The sequence below is a fragment of the Strix aluco genome, chromosome 4 (assembly GCF_031877795.1).
Source record: "Strix aluco isolate bStrAlu1 chromosome 4, bStrAlu1.hap1, whole genome shotgun sequence".
Taxonomy (NCBI): domain Eukaryota; kingdom Metazoa; phylum Chordata; class Aves; order Strigiformes; family Strigidae; genus Strix; species Strix aluco.
In genome coordinates, this window is record NC_133934.1 from 117,232,178 (window position 1) to 117,259,156 (window position 26,979).

Genomic DNA, 26,979 nt, shown 5'->3' on the forward strand with positions numbered 1-26,979 from the left:
GTGTAGGGATTCCCCATGCTGTTTTCTCTCCCTGCCTGCCCATCCCCATGCAAGGCAGGGTCACAGCACCTACACTGGAGCTGGGAGATGCTCCTGTCTCTGGAGGAGCACTGCCTGCCTGCTGCTCCCAGATGGGAAACCATTGCAGGAGGTCTCAGTCCCTCCTGCAGAATCTGTTTCACTTTGCAAGAAACATTTAGAGATTCATTTGGCCAAAGAGAGAAAGCAAGACTGAGCATGAATCTCTATCCTACTGGTTAGAGCACTCACCTGGAAGGGAGGAGACCTGGGCTCCAGTCTCTTGTTTCAATGAGTGTTTATGTGGTTTATATTAAACAGCCATTGGATAAAATACTTAAATAGTCATTAGAGCAGGGATGGCAGCCTGGGTCTGCCCCCTCCCCTTCCAGGTGAGGGCCCCAAACCACCAGAGTCATGCTCGGTCTTGCTATCTCCCTATCTCTCTCTAATGAATCTGTAATTATTTGATGCAAAGTGGAACAGCTTCCACAGCAAAGATGGGGGGAATCACCTCTCCCTCACCGCCTTTCCCCTGTTTTTGGAGAGGTAGGTTCAAAGGCTCTCAGGCAGAGCAGGAAATTCAGCCAAGGTCTCCCAGTCCCAAACTGTGTGTTCGCAGCAGGAGCAGTGGCACTGCTCCTCCAGTGTCTGAGCACACTCTGAGATCACCTGGCAGACTGAGCCCCTAAGGGGACCACACACAAAACAAATACCTCATCTGTAGATCCCCAGCCAGCCAGGCATGAATTAGGTGCTGAGCTACTCCGGACTAAGACATCCGGTGGCATGCCCAGCAGCAGAGCTGGAGGCGCTGGGGGTTCTCCTTGTCTGGACATGAGGAACACTGGGGAGGTGGCAGGTGAGCGGGCGCTGGAAGGGGGCTCTGACAGGACTCAGGGCCCCCCATCCTTACCTGAATCCAGCCCCTGGTCACCTGCCGAAGACCACACACGGAGCCTGGGTAGGAGCAAGACCTGAACAGCGTCTCCTGAGGCACAGCCCCAGCAGTGACAGCCAGGAACCTCTTTGCTCTTAAGCACTCCTATGCAATTTCTCAAGCAATAAAAAAAATCTGTAGTGAGGGTGGACAAGGCAGACTGTTCAACACCCAGAAAGATCACAGCTAACAGCCACTTCCATTTCCAGTGGATATGTGTAATTAACAAACCATTCAGTAGACAGTCCTGAATGAAAGCACAAATAAAGCTGGTGAGTTCCTGGTGGAACGATTTAGCTATCTTTCCAGAGGAAAACAATGTGTCTGTGTGTAACCTTTTAACTCTTTTTCTCTTTCCTCCTCTCACTCTTTTACTGGATAATTATTTATTTTGTAGCTTAATTAGCTAATTATGCATGTGTTATGGTGCTTTTAAGCAGGAAGTCACTTTGTTTAGTTGTTGGTGGCATGTGGCTTTTGTTCAGCTTCTGTGATGTCAGTTTACAACATAATCATCTTTACTTGCAGTGGTCTGAGGTGACAAAGTCTGTTCCCGATGCTAATATTTTAATTATCAGAGTAAAGTTTGAAAAAGGGCAGTGACTGACAGGGAATGGCTTCACGTGGGTAGAGGGTAACTGATAAGTTTGCACAAGCCCCCAGCTGCCTGTCTGTCAGGCACAGTCGTGCTGTTTCCCTTTAGAAGAAGATGTTTTGAGGTTTTTCAAAGAGTGTATTAAAAGGCACTAACAAGAATTCACCAAATCCACCCAGGAGTTTCTTGTCTGGCTATCATGGTGTTTTCAGAAACATAAAGGGACTTGAATTGGATCCCCACCCATCAGCTCAACAATAAAGGGGTCTAGGTAGAACTGGTGTTTAGGAATCAAATGCAAATGGGATATATTGCTGTGGCGTACTGCTCCTTTCCCATATATTGCAGGGAGATGAGTTAGGTTATCTTGCTGACTGCTACAGCTTCACATGACAGCACAAGTTCCACACACCTGCACGCAAGCACCAGCTCCCCATCCGTGCAAGCCAGGTGCACAAGGTCATTGCAAGAGTTAGCGGCTCCCTTTCTTATCAAATGCCCAGCCATGAAAGCAACTACAGCATGTATCGGTGGTTCTCCCCCACAGCTGTCCAATTCTCTAGTTTGTCTGATTCAGAGATATCCAGCATGGTGCCCTGTGCCAGCTCCAAACCCTGACAAATGTCTCTCGTTTGCATTCAGTTGTCAGACATAATACATGCAGCCATGGACCTGCAGTAACATTTATTCCTCCTTCTACTGAAAAGATGAGTAAGGCTCTTAGGCTCATTTCCCCAGTGGTCAACTCTAGCTATCTCAGTTAGGAGACTGGTCTCCCTCAATTCCTTATCTAGTCAGCTGAGTTGCTCAAGAGGACTATTCAGAGCATGTGAATTAGTTTCTCCTGAGCATTACCCTTTAAAGAGCCTCTCTCGTGCAGGAACACTACAGCTACTAGCTTATGATACCTATAACAATGTTTTAACCTCCTTTTTATATTCACAGATTAATACTCTAAACATTTCTATATGTTCATATACTGAGAAATAAACTTTCCCATGAATCTATTATTTGTCTACCGGAAACTATGCCTGCTACCTGATGAATGCAGAAGGAAAAAAGTATAGCCTTTGAATAAGTCCCTTAGAAACCATAACATGTACAACAGTTCCTACATGATCGGCTTTGAGACTGAAATGTTGCTCTATGTTTTTAAGCTCACTGACAGTTTTATGATTTAAAGGCATTTTTTCTGCCTCTTTCCCACCCTCCCATTCACGTATTCTTCACGGTGGTGCCTGTGCAACAACAGTCAGTAATAACCCCTTTCCCTAAGGGATCAAGGAAGGAAATTCGACAAGTCACTGCCTCTCCCCTTTCATTTTTTTTTTGTTTGGTTTGGATGGTCTCTGAAATGGGCTGGAATGCAAATGGAAGATATTTGGCAGGTTGACATTTGTCTGCAAAGCTAGGCACTGAGCCAGAAACATGGAGCAAGCTGGAGTGGGTTTACATAAAGTGGGAGCAATGGTGCCAGAGCACTCCAATACATTTTCCCCTGAGACTCACAGGCAGCCCACTCAATGCTTCATTAAGGGTGAAATCCAGCACTATTTGAAGAGCCTTAGGAAAGGGCCTGTGCACCAATTAAGTTCTTGAGGCCTCTGCACTGGTCTGAATTCCACCCAAAATAAGAATTGTTAGCTGAGGAAAAGATGCTATTACCCAGATTACAGTCTGCTCTTGTGAGGGAAAGAGACTGTTGGCATATGGTTGGAAGCAGCACAATCTTTCTACACAGTCCTTCATAGCTGCATCCTTGCAGCATGTTTGGTGCAAACAGACTCTTGTCTGTCCGTGAAGAACCCTTACAGTGTGAAAGAGTCCAGGCAAGCAAGAGAGCAGGATCTATCCAGAAGGACCATAGAATCTGATCTTTCTTTAAACGGGAATACAGGAGTCACTTTGACACTGCTGGGATGTAACAGGTAGAGTACACAGGGCTGACTGGTGAAACGGCTTAGAACAGGATCCCAGAGTCTATCTTTCAGCCATAGGTATTGGCTCTTCTGAATCTCTTTCTATGCAAATACAGGATGCACACAGAGACTATGGGCATGATACAGCATTTACTACAGACAAGAAGTGTCTGCTATCCCTTCAGTAGGCTGGAATATAGTTTTTGCTAGAGAAGAAGTTCGCCTGAATTATTCTCTTATTTATATCTATAAGGCAGGCAGGCATTTAATAGCTCTCTACTGCAGTAGGAAGTTAGTCTTAGATGGAGGATATCTTTCTATTAACAAGGTCAACACCGTTATTTTGTATGGGTTGCATGAAAGCTCATTTGTTTGCATGCAGTGCAGGGAATGCTGCATATTTTAATTTCTAAACAATGGGGTGGCACAATGTCAAAGAGACACAGAGGGACAGGGGGAGCATGGGGAATGCTTGTAATGCCCCAGAGCCTTTTCACAGCAAACCAATGATAATACAAGCTAATGGTTTCTGTAATATGAACCAGGATAAGGTCAGTTTAAGACTGATTTTTAGCTTCCATCAGAGGGCATCTGTTCCATAAATAAATCTCTTTACATAGTGCATTAGATTGAAATGTAGACTTGAGTACTGAATGGTGGAAATATGTTTTTCAATTAAAAACCTCTTCACATTACATAGACATACCAGAGAAGCTGAGTGTAGGGATAGGGACTTACCAAACAATTTGTGAGATCAACCCATCAATTGAATATTAGCCCCTTGATGCACATGTTTAACTCCCATTAGTGGCACTGGGAGCAACAAGACTGCACCAATGGAGAGAATCGACCTCATAGTCTCTACACAAATACAGACACTTTCCATTGAAATTAAGGTGCTTTTAAGAATGTAGGGTTAACAAAAATACAGTCTACACAATGAAAGTGAATCAAATGTTTACATTATATAATTGCTTTTGCTTGCTTTGACAAGGAAAATTAGCTCTGTAAAGTGCCAGTTCTAAAATGCATACTTGAATACACTTGATGAGCATAAGATCCCTGCACACCTAAGGCTAGATTGATAAAAAAACTCACATATGCAATTGAGCTAAATTTTTTTTCTCTTGCAGTTGCTGTCAGGAGCCTGAGAGTTGAGGTGGTAACTCCATAATTTGCAAAAGTGTCAAATGAAAGCAAATATGCTCTAGTATGTCGGCAGGGTGCATCCAGCAAGACATTGATTGGGGAAGATAATAGAGGAGGTCTTGCTCCAGGTCAGCAGTTGCATGGTCCTCAATCAGGACTTTGGATTTCAAAGTCAGAAAGGGTTATTTTGATCATCTAAGATACACTGCGGGACTTAGGTCTTTCTCAGATTAAATACTTGAAAAAACAAAAAAAGGCTTTCTTGCATGGAGAATTCACTCCAGCACATCATAATTACTCTCACTGTCTAAACAACAATCAAACAAATATTCCCTCAAAATGTGTACCATTGAGAGTTTTCATCTCAATTTGTCTGGCTTTAAGCATTGTATTTTATTATAACTTGGTCTGCAGAACTGAAGAACTCTCTCATCATGAGAACTGAATATGAATTTTTTTCACTATTCTCTAGTCAACAGCAGAGGGAGAGAGAGGACACTCATTTGGAAGGTGGGACACCCAAGTTCACATCCCAGTTTTGCCTGAACTGGAGTGAAGGGATTTGGGCTACATTCCCACCACAAGACAATGGGTCATACTAAGGGCTGGATTAGCATTCAGCCTGCAACCCACTGTAACTGTGTCAGCTAATACAGGCATTTCCTGGAGCAGGTTGGAAGATTTTCTACAGAGATGGTCAGGGAAGTCCTCTGAAAGCATATGTTAAGTGGACAGTGATAGAATTGCACTCTCCATCACACAGGGTTTTATAAGCAAGTAAAACCAAGGAGAGGAAGTGGAATCATGAGCTCTTTAATCGCTTCAGTCCCAAGGCTACGTTTCACAGTGAGGTAGTGGCTTGTTTTCTAGGGCTGCCTACAAACACTGACACAAATGGCGCAAATTGCAAACAATGAGTGGGAGAAGTGTATGTACAACCTACTGTATTTTCTTCACAGGTTTTGTGTGCGCCTATTTCCTCCGTGATGTTTTGTGAAATTCCCTTCAAGGTGTCACAACCTGAGTATTATTTGTAGCTTTATTTGTAATGTACTTCCTCAGAAAGTAACAAAATGGGGAGAAAATTACAACAAAATCTAACAGGTCCCAAAACATCAGGAAACTCTATTATTGTTATGAACCAGAATGCAGGTTGGGACAGAGATCTTTCAAATTTGGGGGACTCCCAGAGCCAAACACTGATCTATGGCACCTATGAAAACCCATTACCCTCAGCGGGATCACACAAATATGTGTAGAGAGACACAATCCATGGAGGGATTATATAAGCAGCTGGCTTAATTTTTGGGGTGTAGTGTTTGCCAGCACTTTATAACTCTAGCAAAAGAGATTTGTGTCACTTTTCTTATCAAGTTATGACCTGTATTTTCAAATGTGAGTGCTTACGATTAGCAGTTAAATAGGTGCCCTGATTTCCAAAGCCACAGAACACATAAGGATGCCTCTGCCTGGTTTTGGTTTTGTTTTCTTTTTTTGTTCTCTTTTTTTTTTTTTTTTCAGAATGCTTCAAATGTCAATTGATTCTGAGGAGATTAATGAATCATCAGGGATCATAAAGATCTTGACCAAAGCAAGCATTGAAGTTCCATGTTCAGAGCTATTATTAGGAACAGGTGAATGGGGTAACTTCCCCACTCAATGGTTAGGTCTGTGGAAAGTGAACAGTCTACACCTTTACAGCTGCCTTTGCAGAGTTCTCATTGTTTTATCTCCGTTTTGATTATGCCTCCTAATTTTATTACAAGGCTTATGGTTGTACAGTATAGGAGAAAGCTCTAAGAAATATAATCTAACATCAAAGTTAGCTCAGCTTCAACCAGTATTTTGGACCAGACAACCCCCAGACATCCCTTCCAACCTATATTATTCTGTGATTCTATTTAAACCTTATGCAGTGCAGTTATGAACATGTTGGGGAAAGTCAGAAATGTTAGCTGAATAATGACACCTCCTGAGCCACCAAGGACATTTAATTTTGTAAGTCCAAGAGAGGCATTCAAGAAAGTAAAGGTCATTGTGCTTCTCCACAGAAGTCTTCAGCAGTACATGAGCTGAGAAGTAGCAGGTCTGAAGCACAAACCTTTATGTAGGAGAACCAAGGCTGCTAGGTTCTTCTGGATGAAGGTCAGTGTAGTGTGAGACTGGTGCAAGTGATCAGAGGGGCTCTTTCTTCTCTAATGCAGAAGTGATGTGGCAATTCAGATTATAAAAAGATACAGAATCAGCATCAAAGCAGGAACCTGGGAAGAGATATCTGCAATGTGTTCATTGCTCCACATGATCCCATGATTTTCAAGCTCCCTGCCATATATTTTGTGCTACTTAATGTGGCATCTTTCATGAATGAAAGGCCAAGTCTCATTCATTTTGCTCATGTGAGTTATCAGGAACTCTTCTCTTTATTGATGCGTGAAAAGTTTGGCCTCATTAGTTAACAGAGAAGAAATCAACAGGTCTACATTTTGCCTTCTGCAGTCTGCTCTAGAACACCAGCTCCAGAACTGATGGTCATTAGCGACAAGAGAGGTGAATCTCACAGTCACATTCCTTCAGAAAGAAAATATGAATGTTTTTCTTTGGAAAAAAATAAACATGAATTAGTGATATGAATGCTAGGATTTCTACAATTTTCTATATTTTACCATTTACAATCATGAGCTCTGTTAGTTGTATCTAAGTATGATACGTATTTCACCTTTTTCATATAATTTTATTCCATGAAACACCAATATTTATACAGGTGAAGATTCTCTCAGAGAATCATATGACCATTAAAACATTACAGATCAGGTTTGTACTGTTGAAAGATATGAACTCAACCTTACATTAACCTAGAGCTTTTACCAAGTCCTAGAAGTCATGGCAGGAATTAGACAGATGTAACCTGACTCCTCTGTACTTAGATTTCCATGGAAACCACTTTTCATTACTAGACCAGATCCTAGACTCACTTTCTTTTCTTAAGATACTAAGGTCAAACCACAATTAATGTTTAATCATCAGTACTGTTTTGATTTTTTAAATAAAAACACAATATTCCTTCTAGTTAAAAAAGTAAGAGAGTGAGATGTTGACTAACATATATTTATAAGAATTTAATACCTTCAGATCTAATAAAATAATGATAATTTCTGTTAAGCAATGTTAGGCATGCTAAGTACCATTACTGATCCAGTCCATGTTGAGACAGCTGACATGTCACAATTATTTCTATATCTAAGCATATTTGAAATTTAAACTCAGAAGAATTGGAAATATTAAGCATGCATAATCAAGGTTTAAATGTACCAGGCATAAGTGGTGGAAGCATATTTTTCCTCTCCCAGCACTCCTGTAATATTCTTGAATAAATCTTTTACTAGGTATATCTGTTTGGTGGCATAAAATTGATTAATAAAGTCCTGAACACATTTGATTCACAGATACATTTCACTATCTTTCCCCTACAGGTAAGTACTGTTTGCATCCCTCTTTTTAAAAAATATTGGTACAATAAACGTCATTAAATTCAACATTTCTTTTTTTGTCCTGGTTCAAAACCTGCTGAGATGTGCCTTCAAAAAGAAGTAACTCAGTGACAAATCTAAATACGTTTGGTCTGTTCTTTCCTGAAGAATCACTTAGAAGTTCAATTAAACATACTGCAATCAAAGAGAAAAGATGTCAACTCTCTTCAAGGGCTTGAAGTGGGGATTTTTTATTTGCTTATTTTTCTCTTCACTAGGATTCTAACTTTCAGAGACAGAGACTTTTTCTTTGTCAATTAAAAAAAAAAAAAAAACAACATCAGGGAGGAGCAGTATTCTCAATGGGTGTAAATTAGCAAAGTTGATTTAAAGTTAGTGGAGGAATGTTCATTTATATCAACTGTGAATCTGACCTAAGCTGTATATACTACAGCTGGGAAACATTCATGATTTTACAAATTATTCAGTCTTATACCTGATGTTTTTCATGATTAACAGAGTTGTCTCATATAGTAGATGCTGCTGTTTTTCTTGTTGAAGAATATATTTGTTAAAGTCATCACAAGGAAAAAAACAATATCTTGATATAAAGGAGTTCACTTTATTTCCTTCATGGCTATTGAAGAATGCAATAGTGATAAGGTATTTGGAAGCCACACAGTCCAAATAATATTAATATGCAGAGGTGGGAAATGAACATCAAGTTACTCAAAATCAGCACTGTCCAGGCAGAAACTTGCATCTCACAAAATAAATTAGTTGTAAAACTAAATGTCTATATGAAATATTAAAGTTTAAAACCATTCTGTATTACCCATTTTAAATACAGACACCCAACTTACGCTGCTTCTTCTCCAACCATATCTGAAAGTGAGCAGGCACACTGCATCAATCAAAAGAAGACTGTGGTGAGAAAAATAATCCCCCATCAAAGCAAAATACATAAATACATAAATAAGGCCAGTGTTACATAAAATATCAGCAGTACTGAAAAGTATTTAAATGAGCATTTAAAAACTTAGGGGTATTTTTCTCTGCCTCCTTCTGCCTCCCCCCACCCTCCCAGCCTGCACTTGTTTTATCTGGCACTTAAAGAGTCTGGTTTATTAGGCAAATATTTATGAACTTGACTTTAACCAAAATCCTGTTCACAGCTGCACCTGAGAGTTACTCCAGCCTTGGATTGGAGCAACTCTCGGGGATCAGCAAATTGTTTGCACAGCCACGGAGGGGGAATTAAAAATCTTGTTGAATCAGGATTAGCAGTCTGCACGAGGAGGAGGAGGAGAGCTCATTTCCATAAGCTCTTCATCTCCCAGGCTGCTTCTCAACTCTCTGTGGCCTGCAGACATGTGTGACCCAAAAAGGAAAAAAAAAAAAATAAAAAGAGTGTATGAGTGAGAGAAAGGGGAAAAAGAAAATAAAGGAAGGGGCTTTTGCAATGACTGCATCTTTGCTTTTTCTAGTGGGCAGGGTCCGAGCCAGCCTTCTTGTCCTTTCAGACAGACTCATATGACCTTCCACACTTGGAAGTGCATAACAGTGTCAAGATAGATCCCCACAGTATGGCTAAACCTTTGTTCCTGCCTCAAGCAGTGTTACCAAGCAGGTTAAATTTTGTGGGGCTGTGTTTATTTCTGCCTTCTGATTAATGGTAGAAGAGCTGCATATGCTGTGTGAAGTCCCATATCTCTCACATCTGTTGAGCTGCCTACCTACCTATGCCTCCCAAAGTCTGGGCAAGACCACGCTCTCTGACCATGTGAGATCCGTTAGCTGCTTTCCATTTGTATGCTCATCAACAGCATTTAAATCCAAAACAAAATACACAACTCTAGCGTGCATGGGTGTCTTCCATGCTAGATGAATGGATAAAGCCGGCTGAGGTTAACTGCAAGGAAATCTTTAAATAACATTAGCCTTACTCTGAAACTATGCAATAACTTACAGCTGCCCTAAATTTGTTGGTCTGTGAACTCTCCTGCACGCCCATGAAGAGAGGTTACAAAGCAGCTGCAGCTGAAAGCGAGCTACCAGTGTAGGGATGTGAACTTCATTTCCTCACTAAGAACAAAAACACATGGTCTCTTACTGAATAGAGAGAAAAATACACATGCCCCCAACTCCCAGAGTATTTAGTAAAAACCTGAGGCTGGGATGGTTATAGAGTCTCCATCACCTACTCAAGTTCCTTCATGACCACAGTCACCACTGGCCCAACCTCCTCTCTTGAATGCAACCAGGATAGTTGAAGCATACCAAGTTTATTCTTAAACAAATCAAATGACAGTCAAATGAAAAAAGACATATTTAAATTCTACTGATTAAGAAAAAAAAAAGAGGTACTACGTAGCAAAGATTAGCATAGCAGAATCTGACCCAAAATGACTGTGGATATGTGCATGAAGCCAGACAAAAGCAAACCCTATTTTATACATTGAAATTTTTCTTGTGTTTATACTTGCTGTCCCAGGAGAGCCAAGTGAACAACTCTTTCAGCATTAATTGGGGGTTATATAGCTAATTCTCTACTATACTGTATGCCCCAGACCATATCCTTCTCCGTGATATTTCATCCATCAGCGGGTCTTCCAACAGCTGCAATTAAGTAGAATCAAAAATAGAAATCAATTTGTGAAGTGCTCAAAAGAAGAGAAAAATCACACATGGCCCAGCTATGTGGTCACTTCAATCAACCACCCTTTTAAGAAGCTGCATTAGAGACTTAAGCTAAAGTTTGAACAGCTCAGGCTTGTTGACTTTGGCAGTCTCATTTTTATTCACTAGAGTAGCTTGAAATTTTTGAATGAAAAATGTGTATGCAACTTTGGCCCATTTTCAAAACTTGATTTTTTTAATATTGCTAAAGAACATTAATGTACTTATGATTTAACATAAAACTTTACTTTTTTTTTTTTTTTTTTGTGAAAGCTTTTCTTTCCTCTCTCCTGCCCCAGAGAAGCTGCTTTTTCATGTTCCTAAATTGCTCTTTTGAGGTGATCTTTTCCATCACACAACCTCTGCTGCTGCCAACACTTATACATTTTAAGTCCATCGGAAGGTCTCCCATATGACTCTGTGCCATTTTAAGCACTTCTGCAATCTTCCTGCTCCTAGACTTCTTCAGAGGCTGAAGAGACCCTTAAAATCACTTAGGCAACCCTCAGCACCTTCTAAATTGCAATTGCACGTCCAGGCTGTCGTACAGGTCACTGTAGCTGTGTTACACTTACATAAGATACAACTGTTCTAGGAACAGCCTGAATCTGGGTACTCCTACGTTTGCTATCCCAGATCTGGTGGTTCCTACAGGTCGGATACATTGAGACCCTTCCAGAAGGTCCCCAGGCCATTTTGTACTACCCAGCACTGATTCATTTGTTGCTGTTTAACCAGCCATGAAGCTTATGGGCCTTTGTCCACAAGAGAGTGCCAACATGAAGGGCACATCCCATATATCCCCACCCAGGATGCTGCTGCCAGTCTTCCCACATTACATGTTGCAGCCTTACTTCTCCTTCCCACTGTTGCAGCATCTGCTATACCCAAATTCAAGAGGGAGTCTTCAAGATTGACTTCTGTCTTTTCTCAGGTAGGAAATTCTGAGTTTTAGTTCACCTTTACACTGTTCTGACCTTCTTGCAGGCATCATTATGTCCTTTCACTTGGCATAAAGTGCCTGGACCACAGGAGAGATTATCTCTTCTCTTTTTTTTTTATTGTCCTTCACATCCCAAATTTCTAATTGCCTTCTGAAATCTCACCTCTTCAAATCTACTAACCAACAACAGGCAACATTCTCCACCACCACCTCTAGGACACCCAGTATGAGTTTGCCTGGAGTGGTAGACCCCTTCAGTCCTTTATCTGGCCTTCACAATGAGAAGAGAAATGGAAATTGCCTCTTCCCCCTCATTCACTGCAGAGAAACCTGTTTCCAGCTCTGGTTTGCCTGATGCTGCTCAGGGAACATCCACAGACATTTCTCACCCCTCCTCCAAGCTGCACCATCAGTGTTCCTCTGGCCCTGGCAGCCATGCAGCAGGGTGGTTGAGACTTGGTTTCTATCCATGAGTGCACTGAGCCCTAAAAGGCAATGAACCAAAAGGTTTTTCATGTAGTCCATATTGGTTTTGTGGCAGTAGCACCAAGGTAACAGGGAGGTTCCTCTCACAGCCATACCTAAAATGATAAATTGATAGATAATGCGGAGTGGATAATGTGCACTTCCCAGAGATGTGTTCAGTACATTTTTGCAGATTTTTTTGCTTTTGTTGTCTTTAGGACTGGTGCAGTGGCACATTACATTAGTGCAGACTGGTACTGATGCTCAGAGGCCATGCCCACTCTGTCAGGATTCAAAATATTACCACAATCTGCAAGTAAACAATAGGCTATGACAAGGAGTGTGATACTGTAACATAACAATGTACCTCGAGGGACACCTGTGAGGGAGGAGGTGAAACTGAGTGTATTCAACTGCCCAAGGTGTGATTTTTAACTCAAACTATAATGTAATAAGATGTGATAATAAAAAGGCACAGGACTGAAACAAACCATGTCTTTTTTAGAATGTCAACCTGGTTATGTGGTATTCTGTAAAAGATGTTGTGCAGTTTTCTGCCTTCTAAGTAGAACGCTTATGGAATTATCTGACATAATTTACATCAACATGTTTCTTTAAAAAAAAGTCCATTAGCCGTGGTAGACCTAGATTATAATTTCCTCATGTGGATTCTGCTCCAAGAATTCCTTATGCATACAATACTGTGTTTCTAGTATAAAAAAGCATAGTAGAAATGGGCTTAATCTTTTGTCTCATTTTAAATATCAGGGGTTTAGAAGTACTGCAAGAGAAGTATAATACATAACCAGTTCTCTCCTTTCATAACAAGTTCCCTCCTTTCCTCATGATATTTCACAAGTGTATTCCTAACACAGATACTACAGAAGCCTCAAGGCCTCTCATACTATAAAAAATTTAAACTCACTTAAGCAAAACTAAAACACGGTAGCTTACAAACTCCTTGGGGATCATTTCGCGGGAAACCATGCTCCATAATTTTAAGTTTTTGTGCACCTACAACACAAACAATAGTATAAAATAATTTTCAAATATGGCATAATCAAAAGATGTTCTCAGAAGAAAGTTGGAAAGCTCATTCTGACCTGTTGCCAAGTAACTTCAGTTCTTAGTGACTTCAGTCTCAGAAGAGATATCATGTTATTTCATGATCAGGTCACTAAAGATGAAATACCTTGACCAGCAGATGATAGCTCCTGCTATCAGAGCTCTTCTATCAAGTCTCAGTGCTGTGTTTATTTTTAAATTTTAATTCAAGAGTCCTCCATATAATCCAGTAGTATTTTAGAAAAAACTGTTTTCATCAAATGAATAAACATGGTGTGGACATTGTTACAAATGTCTCCAGAGAACAAGTGAGCTTTTATGGACATTTTTGGTGGATTGTATAAACCTATAGCCCGCCCTTTCTGCTTTACCAACATAGCAAGTCTCAGTCTTTGTCTTGTCCAAAACAGGATATTGATTGCATTTCATGAACAGAGGAGAAGACTCAGTGGTTTGGACAAATACAGTCCACCCACCACCAAATGGGAAAAAAAGCAAGAGGTCTAATTGTTGTATAGAAAATAACTACTGTAGGCCTTGTTATGATTGTATGCAGTACCTACTTAAGCACTGAAATCCCATTGAGATGAAACATCTCAGCTCCACATGTATTCTGCTTCTGTTACTGGCCATGCCTGAAGCCATTGTTCAAGCATATGCTCATGAACAGTTAAGTCCCATTGACTTCAGTGGGAGCACTCACAGTCATAAAGCTTGTGATGGGGTCTTGCATTGGGACTGCTGTTATTTCTGCTTGCCAGTATTTTAGGATGCTGGCCTGTCTATTTGAGCTTGTGATTGACGCTTCAGCTCAGCGGGAGAGGATCTACTGTCATTTGTGCCCTTCACAAATTTCCACATGCATTATCCTCCTTGCTTTCTACCCCAGGTAAGTCTCAGTGTACCTGTACAAAGAAAACCTTTATTTCTCTGTTCATCTTCCCCTTGCAGGAAGTCAGTTAGCATGAGTTCAGCAAAGCTGACGTATATCAGTCCTCAGATGGGAGACACACTTAGGGAAAAGCTGCCAGTTTGTGCCTCAGCGAATGGTACCATTACTTCAAGTCAGTAACAAAGTTGTGTTTCTGTTGGGCATTTGTAGTTGACTGTGCTATAGGCAATGTCAAAAGTAGAAATTGAACTAAGTTTTTGGCTATTTGCCTCCATTAAAGACCTCATAGTAATTTTCACACTAGCATGTCCAGTGCTATGACTGATTTCAAATTGGGATAATTGCATTTTGCCTACCTGAATTTCTGTTCTGGTGTCCAGTTGGACAGACTAAGCCTTTTTTGCTGCCAGAATTCAAATGTTGCTTAGGGACACAATCCGCTTTTAAACAATTGTTGTTCTGCTCTCCAGAGAGAGGTTCATAGCAATTCAGATACTGCAATGGTTAATATTAGAACAATACATATAAATAAATAAAAGAATTTCAGGAGTAGTTGAAATGATTCCTATACACATGCACACACACAAGCACATGACCCTTCAAGATGAGAGTCAGTATATGAGACACTACGTTGTAAGACACTGCAATGTTATTATGCTTTGTATGAAGGATGCTATATAAAATATTAATGTATTTCATTAAAATGACTCTTAATGTCAATATGTAGTGTGACTGTGCCATGATTTCTTATGTTAGTAGGTGCTTTACTAGAAGTTATAACTTTACATTATTCAACCACAATAGTCTCTGTAGTAAATGTATTGCCTCTGTTATCAACTTACTTATGCCCATGAAAAACCATTGCTATGGTGATGAGTATTTTATGGTACAGTATTCACCTAATTATAAAACTGTTCTCTAACAGAGGCACTAATGTTACTTTCAACAGCAAAATCCATTTTCAAAATTAAAATATATGCAAATAATTGAGCCATAACCCTCAACAGACAGTATTTGTGATTGATAATTATTTCTGTGTATTAAAAATGTTAGAGGTAAATGTAAAAGTTATTGCAATGGGTGTTTAAGAGGGCTTATTTTTATAACTCTAAGACAATGTATACCTTTGTTATTTACTGATGGACTATATGCTGTTAAAGTGGAAAAGTTACAATGGAAATAAAATTATTCTATTTGTATATGAAGCATAATATCATGCAAAAGAAAAATGTAAGATCTGGGTTTATTAAGCATTTATTTGTAAATAGCATCATCCCTCGAAAAATGACACATTTAGTTCTCTGACTTTATTGCCTCTTCCATGGAGCTCAATGCTTTTCTTCAAATCATTGTGATTATTATACTCAGTCTGAGAATTTGTCACCTGCTGTTTCAAAACTTGATCACAAATGTTTCAGGATATATATCAGATAGTACAGAAGAGAAGAAGACTCAGACTACAATAATGTAGAAAGACTTTTAAAAAAAAGAAAAAAAAAATATTCTTCCCAGTAAGTAAAATCAGTCAAAACAGTTATCTAGAATCTGGATAGAATATGTTAGGTGCATTTAAATTAGTATCATGAAATTTATAATGGAATGCTAAACAGAAGAAAAAAAAAAGCCCTACTAGCAGAGGAAATAATATTGGTTGAATCCCATAACAAACTGTCTGTAGGAAAACAAGACTAACAGGGATATTCTGATAGTGAGATGGTTAGACACACAACACCAGAAATGCTTGAATGAAAAAGGATGGAACTTCATTAGATAATAATGGGTAAGAATGTTGTACTTTAATTTTTATTCATTATGTAAGTGGAAAAAGACATGGCATCTGACATAGTTTAATATCTACTATGTTATGACGAACGTGATAGTGATGTTTAAAGTTATCTGAAAGTCTCTTTTATTCCTCTTCCTCTTAGCTGCTTCTTCTTTTCCTCTTATCTATAAGTGGCTTTCTTAATATTTGTACCATTAACTTTGTACTGTATTTTTGAGATGCTTGTTTATAACAGAAGCTTCAAAACATAAATCAAAATAATGGAGCATATTGTCCTGCTGATTATTCAAATAGCATCACCCATTAATAGCCTGTGCTTCCTGTAGGTTAAGCAGAGTTTCAATTTCATAAAGCATTTAGATGTAATCTTAACTTTAAGCATGTGCTGAAGTCTGTCTGCAGTCATCTAAATATTTAGTCATATACTTCAGTTGGAATGAAGTGCGTACGTAGGGTTAACCAGATGCTTTGCTGAGGCACAGATCCTAAAACTGTGAGCCTGATCCTTGATCTATTGAAGTCTTTCAACTCTGCTGGATGTTAGTTCTTTTATTATGTGTAAAGCTGTCCAGGGAGGATGAGATACTGACCCTAAAATGAATAACAGTACATTCAGCCAATGTTTTTGCTCATGTCTGCTTTGAATAGAGATGGAATAAAACTGATGTCTGAAATCTGCCATATTTGGGAAAAGAAGTAAAGAAGGTCAAAACTGGGGGGTCTGCATTTGGATATAGCACCAGTTTCTGTCTTTTGTCTGAAGGTTATTGATGTCAGTTTACTACAGGTATGGTCTGATTCCAGATTGCTTTGTTCTCTATTTACTCAGGGTTTTTTTCAATGTGTTGTATTTCTGCAGTACAAATACTGGTGCTTGCATCATTACTTTGGGAAAACAGAAATAGAAGGGAACTCCTGTGTAATCAGGTCTAGTTTATGGCTAATGGAGCCAACCAGGTTCTATAATTCTGTTAATAAATTTATCAAACTCTTTGTTTAAACCCATTAGATATTTTTTCTTCATTGCTCCTATTTGAAAACTGTTCCAGAACTTCAGTCCTTTGCTAGTTATAAATCTTCTCATTTCTGTCCTAGATGTGTTTACAACCAGTTTATACCCATTTGATCTTATGCCAACATTGTCTTGGATTTTAACCCCTTTCTAGCTGAAGAATCTCAGTAAAAAATTTTAAAGGAGAAAAGGGGATTACACTGTTGAAAATCTGTTATACTGACATGGTCAAAATTTAGAAAATAGAAAATACTCCCACATCCTGATTTTTTGGCACATTTAGTCACTTTCAGTAGGACCCATTGAAATCTAAAGCAGACAGTTTTACCTTTGTCTTGAGAAACAGATTTATAAGCCTGAACCCTCCTGAATAAGAAAACAACCAAGAATCTACCCCTAGAATTAATCACATCTAAACTAAGGGGTAACTTTTCATCTTTCTAGCCATGCTTAACAGTTGTTTTGCAAAACCACTAGTCAAATCACTCCTCTCTGTGGGTACACTTTGTTTCTCACAGTCAGAATACTCAGGAAACTAGCTTCCAAAATCTTCAAGGTTTCTGGATTGCACCAGTTTAAGTCTATCTACACAAAAAACATTGTTTTGTGAAGGCAAACACTGTTTTCCTCCTATCTTTGAACTGGTCATGTAATGGGGTTATCCCAGTAAAAAATAGGGTGTTTTTTGCAGGATTTTCTTGGGTTCTTTTTTGTTTTAAGAAAAGTAATACAAACATCTTCCTCTTCTTGTTATAGGCACTACACCATCCATTGGTCCTATCCCAAGCCTGTAGAGTTCTTTTACCATTTATAGCCTTGGCAGGGGATTGACAGAAAACAAGTACAGCCCCTGGTAGAAGAGAATATATTTTCCAAGAGGTGTCTGCTTCTTCTTTTCAAAGAAATGGAACAAACTACCTGCATATGATCATCTCTCTTTTGGATACAGAAACATACATAATATGCTTACAAATATAGATAATTTTCAATGCACTACATATGTAGTAATCTCAGATTTTTGTTTAAGACAGCAAACACACATGATGAATTTTCAAGGTATTCAAAGTAATAAAGTGTTGTAAACATCTTTAATTGTAACACATTTATACGTTTTGATTTAAAACACATAAATCTTGCAAAAGATGAAGACTTTTGAAAAAAGAAATAGAAAGCTCTAAAGAGTGTGAACATTGAAGGCAGAGAATATTAATACTAGAATATCTGCACTTTACTAGTCCTTTTCCAAAATAAATAAGGTCATGGAACAAAATAATGCCACAAGGCAGTTTGAGACACTTACTAAGAACTTAGCTTTCCCGGACCACCAATACCATTGTTTCCTGTAAGTGAAGATTTCGTGTTGGAAACACTTTATCCAACTTTGTTGGAATAAAGACTGTAGGAAGACATAAATTTTATAAATGTTTAAAGCCCCTGATAGGACATTGCCAATCTCTAAGATATATATATATCTATATATATATATCTTCAAGATAAATAAGCTTGCTACACTGAACTCTTACCTTTCTTTTCAGGCTGGTAATGAATCCTGTAAAGTTAGCTCTACTTTCAAAGCACAGGAAAGGGAATAAAAATACCCTATAAATAAGAAGAATTAAAAATGCTAGTGCCCAATCCTATTGATTTCACTTAGAGTTGAGGGCACTCAGCACCTTGCAGGAGGCTCTTGCAACATCAGATGATCAGGTCCTTGTGCAGAAGGAAATCTTTCATTGATTGCTCTTAACTATAAATGGTGTCATTTCAGAGGAAGTAGCACAGAATGTCAAATGCGTTACACTTTAGGCCCACTCTTGCAAACATTTATGCACAGGGGAGCATTTACACAGGTGAGTCAATTTGGTGAGGTCTGTGGGGCGCAGGGAGGCAGGAGCCACTCTTCCTTGCCTGCCTATGCAGAACGGTAGTGCCAAAGGGCAGATTTTCTCTGCTCCCTCAGTTTCCACCATGAGCCACTTTGAAGGCATGTGAACTGTGTGCACAGATTTCCTCCCTTATAAGCACTCTCAGAAATGTCTCCTCTCCCTCACTTTCTAAGTCATTTCATATACTTTATTTCCTTTTAGTAGCATGAACTTTCCAGTACACCCAGCACCTGTCCCTTTAATATAGCACACAGGGTTCTTTCCCTCCATACTGTACATTATCCTCATTAACACATATCAGTCAAAAGCACTGTTAATTAAACTGGCAGGATGATTACACACGCCTCCATGTGCCCCCTCAGAGCATCCGCTTGCCAAGATTTTTTCCTCGCTCATCTAAAGTGGGTGGAGAAGGCCCTGAGTTAAACCAGAATTTAATGCTTAAAAAAATATCACAGTGCATTGTTCTCTTGGAGTAAAATGGCTTAAACATCGTCACCACTGTCCCAAATAAATAAATGCAACACTGACACCAGTCTGTAAAATTAACACATGCATATTTGATCCATACAGGCACTGCATATAATGACATTTCCTTTCAAAGCTCCTCTCCAGATAGAAGACTCAATACACTGACCTTGAAGTCTGGACTAATGAGGATGTCATAAAGAATTGATTAAAGCTGGGCAAAACCCAACAGGTTAGGGGGGTTGGGGTGTTTAATTTTTTTTTTTTTTTTTTTTTGTCTTTGTAAAAATCAGAATGATTTCCCAGATTTTCTATTCACTTCCACTTGTTTGTGACATTTTTGCAAGGAAATTCATTGGCTTCCAGCAAACATTTCCACAGCATTTCAAAAGTTATAACCATTTTTGCCACATTGCCACAAAACTCTTAAGAGAGTTTGCAATTCTGTAATGTGCTTTGGATCAAGCTTTCTTCAAGAATACTATTGGAATGACAGGGCTGGAGGGTACAGTAGTGGAGTATAAATAAAGGCAGGCAGTAGTGATCCCTAAAGCAAAGATAATGTACTTTTCTAGTACACACGCGCAGGCCTGATAGTTGCAACATAAGCCGTCCAACCATCTTGTTAGGAGAATACAGTTCTAAGAAGCTGTAAGAAAATACTGTCTTGCGAGGAAGGAGATGAATTTGCAGAAATCCATAATTGAGAAAAAAAAGTTTAGTCCATAGCAGAACACAAGCACCTAAGCTCCTGGGAGGTGGGACTGGTATTCAGCTGACTGCTAATACCCTATTCTCCAGCAAGAGATGTCCTTGAATGATGAAGAGACAAATGAGGTGTAGATCAAGACAGTAAAGTGTCTTTCTTATCCCATGTGATTTTTCACCTGATTTTTTCCCATCCCGTAACAGAACAAGTCAAAATTTTGAAAATGTTTGAATCTGATGAAAAATAAGGGGAAAGGGAAGTATGAGTGAGAAATCTGGGATTTGCTGAAATTATTGTGCATTGCTTTGTTCCAAACTTTCTCTTGGAAGCTGAAAGGTGATTTCAAATGTAAATAAATGCTGTCAGCTGCAAAAAAAAAAAAAAAAAAAAAAAAAAAGGAATTTCTTTTTAATTAAGAAATTCACTATTACCATCTTCAACATATATCTCCTAGTTTGACTAGTCTGTATTTTCCAGTAGAAATAGTCATAAAAATTCTTGACCTGTTGTGATGGGAATATTGATACCTGTTTCAAGAATATTAGACCTGCTTTGACAGAAAGGAAAATACACACTCCCTATAAAAGTTTTTTAAGCTGACTGTATATAGGTCAATAAATGCTCACTTCTTCTCTTTGAACTTCAGACACATTTGGCTGAAGAGAACAAGGTCTCCTAGTGTGACATATACCAGTTTTCCCATCAACAGTCCCAACATACACAGTCCAGGGGGGTAGCACCCTACATGCTGTCTCAAATGCTAATAGAAATACCTTTGCATCTGTTGTTGTATCGTGATAGAAGTTTGGCTACTGTAAATAAGATTATCTATTTAAAAGGAAAAAAAGGTCATTAAAAAATGAACTTTAATGTCTACTTTAATCCATTATTAAAATTCAATTGTTAATTTATTTTCTAAAAAATTGAATTCCGATCATTTAATTTTGAATTTGGTTGCTAGCACTATTTGCTAACTATGTTCCAAGCTCTGGAATTCAGCTACATTTGAGTAACCCAGTCTAGAGAAGAGAGGAGAATAACTTTATATGCCCACAAAAACAAACACACACACACACAGAGGTATTGAAAGGTCTCATATGCAAAGAAGACAATGGAAAATTTCTCACAAAATAGATTGCAGCTTTGCATCAGTACAAAATTTACAGCTTTTTTTCTACTACTTTACATCTAGGTGCCTGACTCAAAGGCTCAGTTGTACTGGGCACACCTTCTCAAAGTGACATTGGGCTATTTTTGGAGTGCAGGCAGAGTTAGCTAACTGTCCCTTCCAGTATTGTCCTTGAAGTCCCAGTCTTCATATTTTCAGCCTATTTGCAAGCACCGAGCAAGCACTTCAAGCACTGCTGGACCAAATTCCATGCCTTTGAAGTCAACAGTAATATTGACTTTGAGTTCAATAGACACCTATGATGGAAGGTGGCCGGATATTGCAGTTTAGGTGGTGCTGTCACTTCTTACAGAATCTGGACTGAAGTTCACCACCTGCACTTCTCTCTTCTCCTGTATGATCCCTCCACATCAGTTCAGTTTGAATGTTATATTTATTACTCTGTGGACCATTGTGGAACCGTACAATTTGCAGGAAAGCATGTAGATGTCACTAGCATCATTTTTTTCATGACCTACTAGCCATGAGGAAGATAATCTTTTCCTTAGTAATTAGAGAAAGTAATGTGCTGAAAATTTAAAGGCTATTTTGATGAAGCATCTTTGTGCTATCCAGCTTGTAGAAAAGGAACCAGTTGTGGCCCCATATAACAAGTAGAAAATTCACCTCACTGAGGATAGCCTAAAGCTTGGGTGAACACTGGTAGACATGATAGGAGTATACTGAGAGTAGAGAAGACCTAACTTCTGCTTCATAAATCCTCCCTAGGCTTAAGGTCTATGTTGTACAACAAACAGCAGCTTAAGAGAGAGGTAACAAAGTGCTCACACCATTGGGAGACCAAAGTTCATGTAAAAAGGTACAACTCTCTTTTCCATGATTGTTTTTTACACCATATGTACCAAACATCCTGACATTATTTTTTTGACCCAAGCATGTAAAAGAAATCCCTCTGATTATCACTGGGAGGTAACATTTTTCTAGTGATTATGTTAGACTAGTCAGTAGTCTGTATAGATGGCAATACACCATAGCTTCAAAACATATAACATGAGTAGGAAAACCAAGCTAAACTCTGTGTTGATAGCCCATGGGAATTAATGGAAGCAGTAGGTTTGATATAAACCCATATCCCACTGAAAGTGATTTATATTTCCCTGAAGTATGCTGCAGGAGGTACGAGTCTTAGCGGGACCAATTATTCTTCCCTCAAAATCTACTATGAATACATGATGACAAAAGCCTCTTAATTTTTCTGAATTACAGCTGTGGGGGAAAAAAATAAACAGGAAAGGGAAATGTAATCATCCAACCCAACAGTAATATTCCAGTGACTTCCAAGGGAAAGCACATTGGAAAGTAGTTTTGGAAAAACGACAAAGTGATATGAAGCGACTTCAGGCATATAGGCCATATCTACCATCTGTTAGATTTTCCAATTTTACAGGGCTTGAAAAAGGCACTCGCCCACTTGCAGTAATGAGTGAGAAACAGTCTCTGAGGAGTACAGGCGGCAGCAGGGTGAACTTTACAAGACTGTGTCTACTTCCTTGAAGTGCTCAGAGGCTACTGCTGAAGAAACAGATCAAGTCTGGGTTGGTGAAAGAGAGTCCCCACCACTCTAAGTATGTATATCGTGTTACTAGTAGAAAATGACTGTGCAAATAAGCCAATATTCTTTATACTTTTTTCTGAAGCATCCAGTCCCAGGCAATGTTAAAGACAGGACACTAGAATTGCTGGGTCACTACTCTGATTCATTATGGCAGTCACTTTACTCCAAATGATTTAAAGACTTGTTAATATGATAGTCACTACAATAACAACTATGTTCATCTTCTGAGTGAGCCAGCAGCAAACAAAATTTTTCTAGAAACCTAGGGACATAGGAGAAGCTGAATTCCTTCATAGTCAAAAAGTAATGGCATAGAAGTACTCTTCTCTCATTTTTAAACATGTGACAAATTCCTGCAATGTTGACCACACCCTAGGCCAGAATGTAGTGACAAAATCATATCACTCAAATATAGAAAAATATGTCCACCATTTGCTACCCCAGATAATTTTTATTCAGACACTGACTAAACAGTGCAAACTAAAACTGTGTGATACCTTCCCTAGAATAATAGTATAGACTGGGAGGGAAAGTAGAAATGCCAAAAGGTTTCTCACAGAACTGGAAACCTGTAATACAGAGTAATTTTCTTTGAACTTTCCATTAAGGATCAGTTGACGGTCAGTTGGCTGAATTTAAAGTATGCAAGCTGTACATTTCAAGAATTTATGATCTTTTCAGCCACAGCCAGGCACATGGTTTGAACAGTGAATAAAACTAACCATTGGAAACTGGGAGATGAAGCAGATTTTCCATCACATGAACTTCTTCCATCAGTGTAGTCAGTGTTTCCCCTGCCTCCTACTCAGTCAAAAAATAAGGGTTTGGTGCAGAATAATCCTTCCAGTGAAATTCTCTGGCTTATGTAAGGTCTTAGCGGTTATTCTTGTCTTGCAACCCATGCCTTGTCTTGCACACTGAACTACTTGCTAAAGGGTACATTGAGATTTACCAAGCTGTATATGTAGTACTGCTCACACCTTTATCTCTTTTCTTACGGATAATTGTGTGCTACAAAGTATTAGAACTGAAAAGGACCTGTAACAGTCACTCCAGGAGGAATAAATGAAAATAGAACTACTGAAAATTCACCAAAAAAAGCCTAGTTTTATAAAACACCTTAAATTTTCATAAACAAGAGATTCAGAACAACATGTGAGTTTTGACCTCTGCAAGATTTGAACTTGTCACCACTGTTGGTTCTTTCAGTGTACATCCTCCTTACTGAAGAGACATGGGAAATTATGCAAAACCACCAGGTGGTCCTATAATCAGAAATATCTGTCAGTCTTCAAGTGAAATGTTTTATTCCCTGTTCTCCTGACTGTCCCTACCATTCTTAAAAATAACTGGCATGTGATGTCATAATTCTGAATTAATTTCTATGTCCTCTAGAATTTAAATGGCTGAATCACATCTGATACACTGGCTAGACAAAGTCACTCCTTACTGAACCTGCCAACTCTCAATCCTATGCAATTATCTGCTATGAAGATAAAGGCACCTATAGACACTTTTTTTTTTTTTTTCCCAATGTGTGCACACAGCCAATTTTACTGTAGAGTGACTAATATCTCTGGATCATTAAAATATTTTTCAGTCAGTATATTCATAACTATAACTAAATTTGTGCATTAAATTACATTGGGTTGTTCCAGAAAGCAGCCTAGCAGTTTTCATGACAGACAGAAATAAAAGGCAATGAAATTATGCTGATTTTTAAACATAATTTTCCAGTAGTTTAAGAAGAATAAGTTTTTCATTTAAAAACACCAGCAGGATCAGCAGGCAACTAAGTTCTGTTTTAGTTGAATATCAGTGGGAGGGAATATAAAGCCATATTTTTTTTCCTAAACGGAACTGGAGCAGCAGCAAAGCTAACAAGTTGTAATCATCCAAGATTTTTTTTAACATATCACAGAAAAGGTACTTTTTAAAAATCCATAGCGCCCCAGTGCAATATTACAAAGCACATTTGCTTCAAGTAGTTATTCTTGCAGTAGAAAGTACAAAGAAAGAAATATCTCAGGGAAGGTAGGAGAGGGGATTGCTATACTCATTTATAAGTACAATTTAGGTTATTCATTCATATTTACAAAGCCCTCAATAACCAACTATCTTATGCTGCATTCCTCCCAAAATTTAAATTTAAAAAAATGTCCCTCTGATGATAGATAAATACTCACCAGCCTAATGTCAAGAAAACAAAACATCCTTGTGGGTCTCAGTTCAACCTTTCTCAGTAGAGTGGAAATAGTGAAGTGGGTTTTTCAGCTTGCTACAAAGGTTAAAAAATCAGATCAATGGTAAACCAACTGTAAGAGAGCACTCTGGAGAAATCATTACTAAAGATAGTGCTGCTAGCCTCCCTTCCACAAATGTCTCCATTGACTTTACTGGGCTTTGGATCACACCCAGAGTGATTTGTTGCCCACTTCTCTGTCAGCTGAAGAGATGACATGTCTCAAATAGGCAAATCCTAGGCCACTAGGGCTCTGAAGACTAATGCAAATAAAGTGAACTAGCCAGAAATTTGCTGCCTGCCAGGACACATCCACTGAAAAGCCATGTTTAAGCAGATACTAAAATTCTGCACTGAATATTTGCTTTGGTTTCCAAATGGTCTCTAAGGCCTATATAACTTCCTCTCTTACAGGAATTAAGAGCTATACTAGCTGATACAAGCATCAGAAACTGGGAAGGGGTAGTTGACTTAGAGCAAGGGTTTAGGCATTGCTGTTTACTAAGCTGTATTGCCTTCCTAAAGAGCACAGTTTGGATATGCTGATGGAAAGGTAAACAATCCTGCAATAACACCAATTAAAATCTCTTCTCAAAATATTTGTTTGCATCTTCTTATCATAAAGATTTTTAAAGTAAAAAAAATACATATAAAACATCAATATAAGGGGAGAATCATATGAGAGTTACATATGATCACAAACCAAATGGCCAGCTATTTCTCTAAAATTACATTGGACTGCAACAATTTGTAGGCTGAAGCCACTTCCTATGAGCTCTAGGAAGAGGTAGAGTAAGAAAAAGGAGACTTGTTTAATATTTTAGCAGTAAAATTAAAGGGCTACGAATCTCAAATATTAGTAGGACGCTAAGTTACGAGGTAATGAACAGTTGTTTGAGGCTCCTGAAAAATTCCTTGAAAAACCTGTTCAAAAGGTTTAACTTTGGATTATACTACATATTGCTTAGAGCTCTCTCCATGGTACAAAAGGTGGGTAATTCCTGAAAGATGTTTAATTTATATACAGTGGCATTTTCATCCATGGTACCAACACACTAAATGGTTGATACATGAACCCTCATTCCACCATTGACATCACTGGTCATATTCTGATTAAGGCCAAAATTTTATTGTCTCTAACCACTGACCCATTTGCTTGTAAAACCAGCACATGCCAAAACTGAGAATCTCTCTGACTTGTATCAAGTATTTCTGCTCAAGTCCATTTTAAATTTAAATTAGTCTTCAACAATATGACTATGCTTTTTGCTTTATTCTCAAATTTTTCTCTAGCAAAAAGTGACCTGGCTTTTTGGGAAACCACCTATAAATTTTAGTACACAATTTCTTTCACAGGAAAGGCAAGATTATAAAAGATTTCTGTTGTTATGTTTCGGTCACAGAAGGGTCAAGAAAAAGACAGATGACCTCCAGATTTTTTTAATTGACTGAAGCTGTTTATAGTCTGGGGAATAATTGGCATGTAAAAGAGCATTAAACTATGGTCACTCTGATTCCTTCACCTTGACAATAACATTTCACATCATTAAGGTGGAAGAATGACCTGCATGGCTGACCAAACCAAGCCTCAGGTCACTTCAATAATTAAAAAGATAGGTTGGATCAATAACAGTAAACAGTAGCACTTTACAGCACAATAACTGGTTACATGTAGTATAACTGACAGTAACAACCTCATATTTATTAAGGCTGGATGAAATTAGGAAGAGGAAGAGAAAAAATAGTTAAGTGCAATTGTACACATTTGTTTTCTGGTCATCAATATTTAGCTTGTTATGGAATTTCGGTGACTTATTGATAGAATGTGGAGATGTGTAATCAGCACACAGATTTTATTTAAGCATTGATCTTTCAGTCAAAATCCCCGTAATCAGCACACAGATTTTATTTAAGCATTGATCTTTCAGTCAAAATCCTCATAGCCAATCTCCTCAAGAATTTCTGATTTGTCAAGGCCAGGCAAGAAATGTCACAACAAC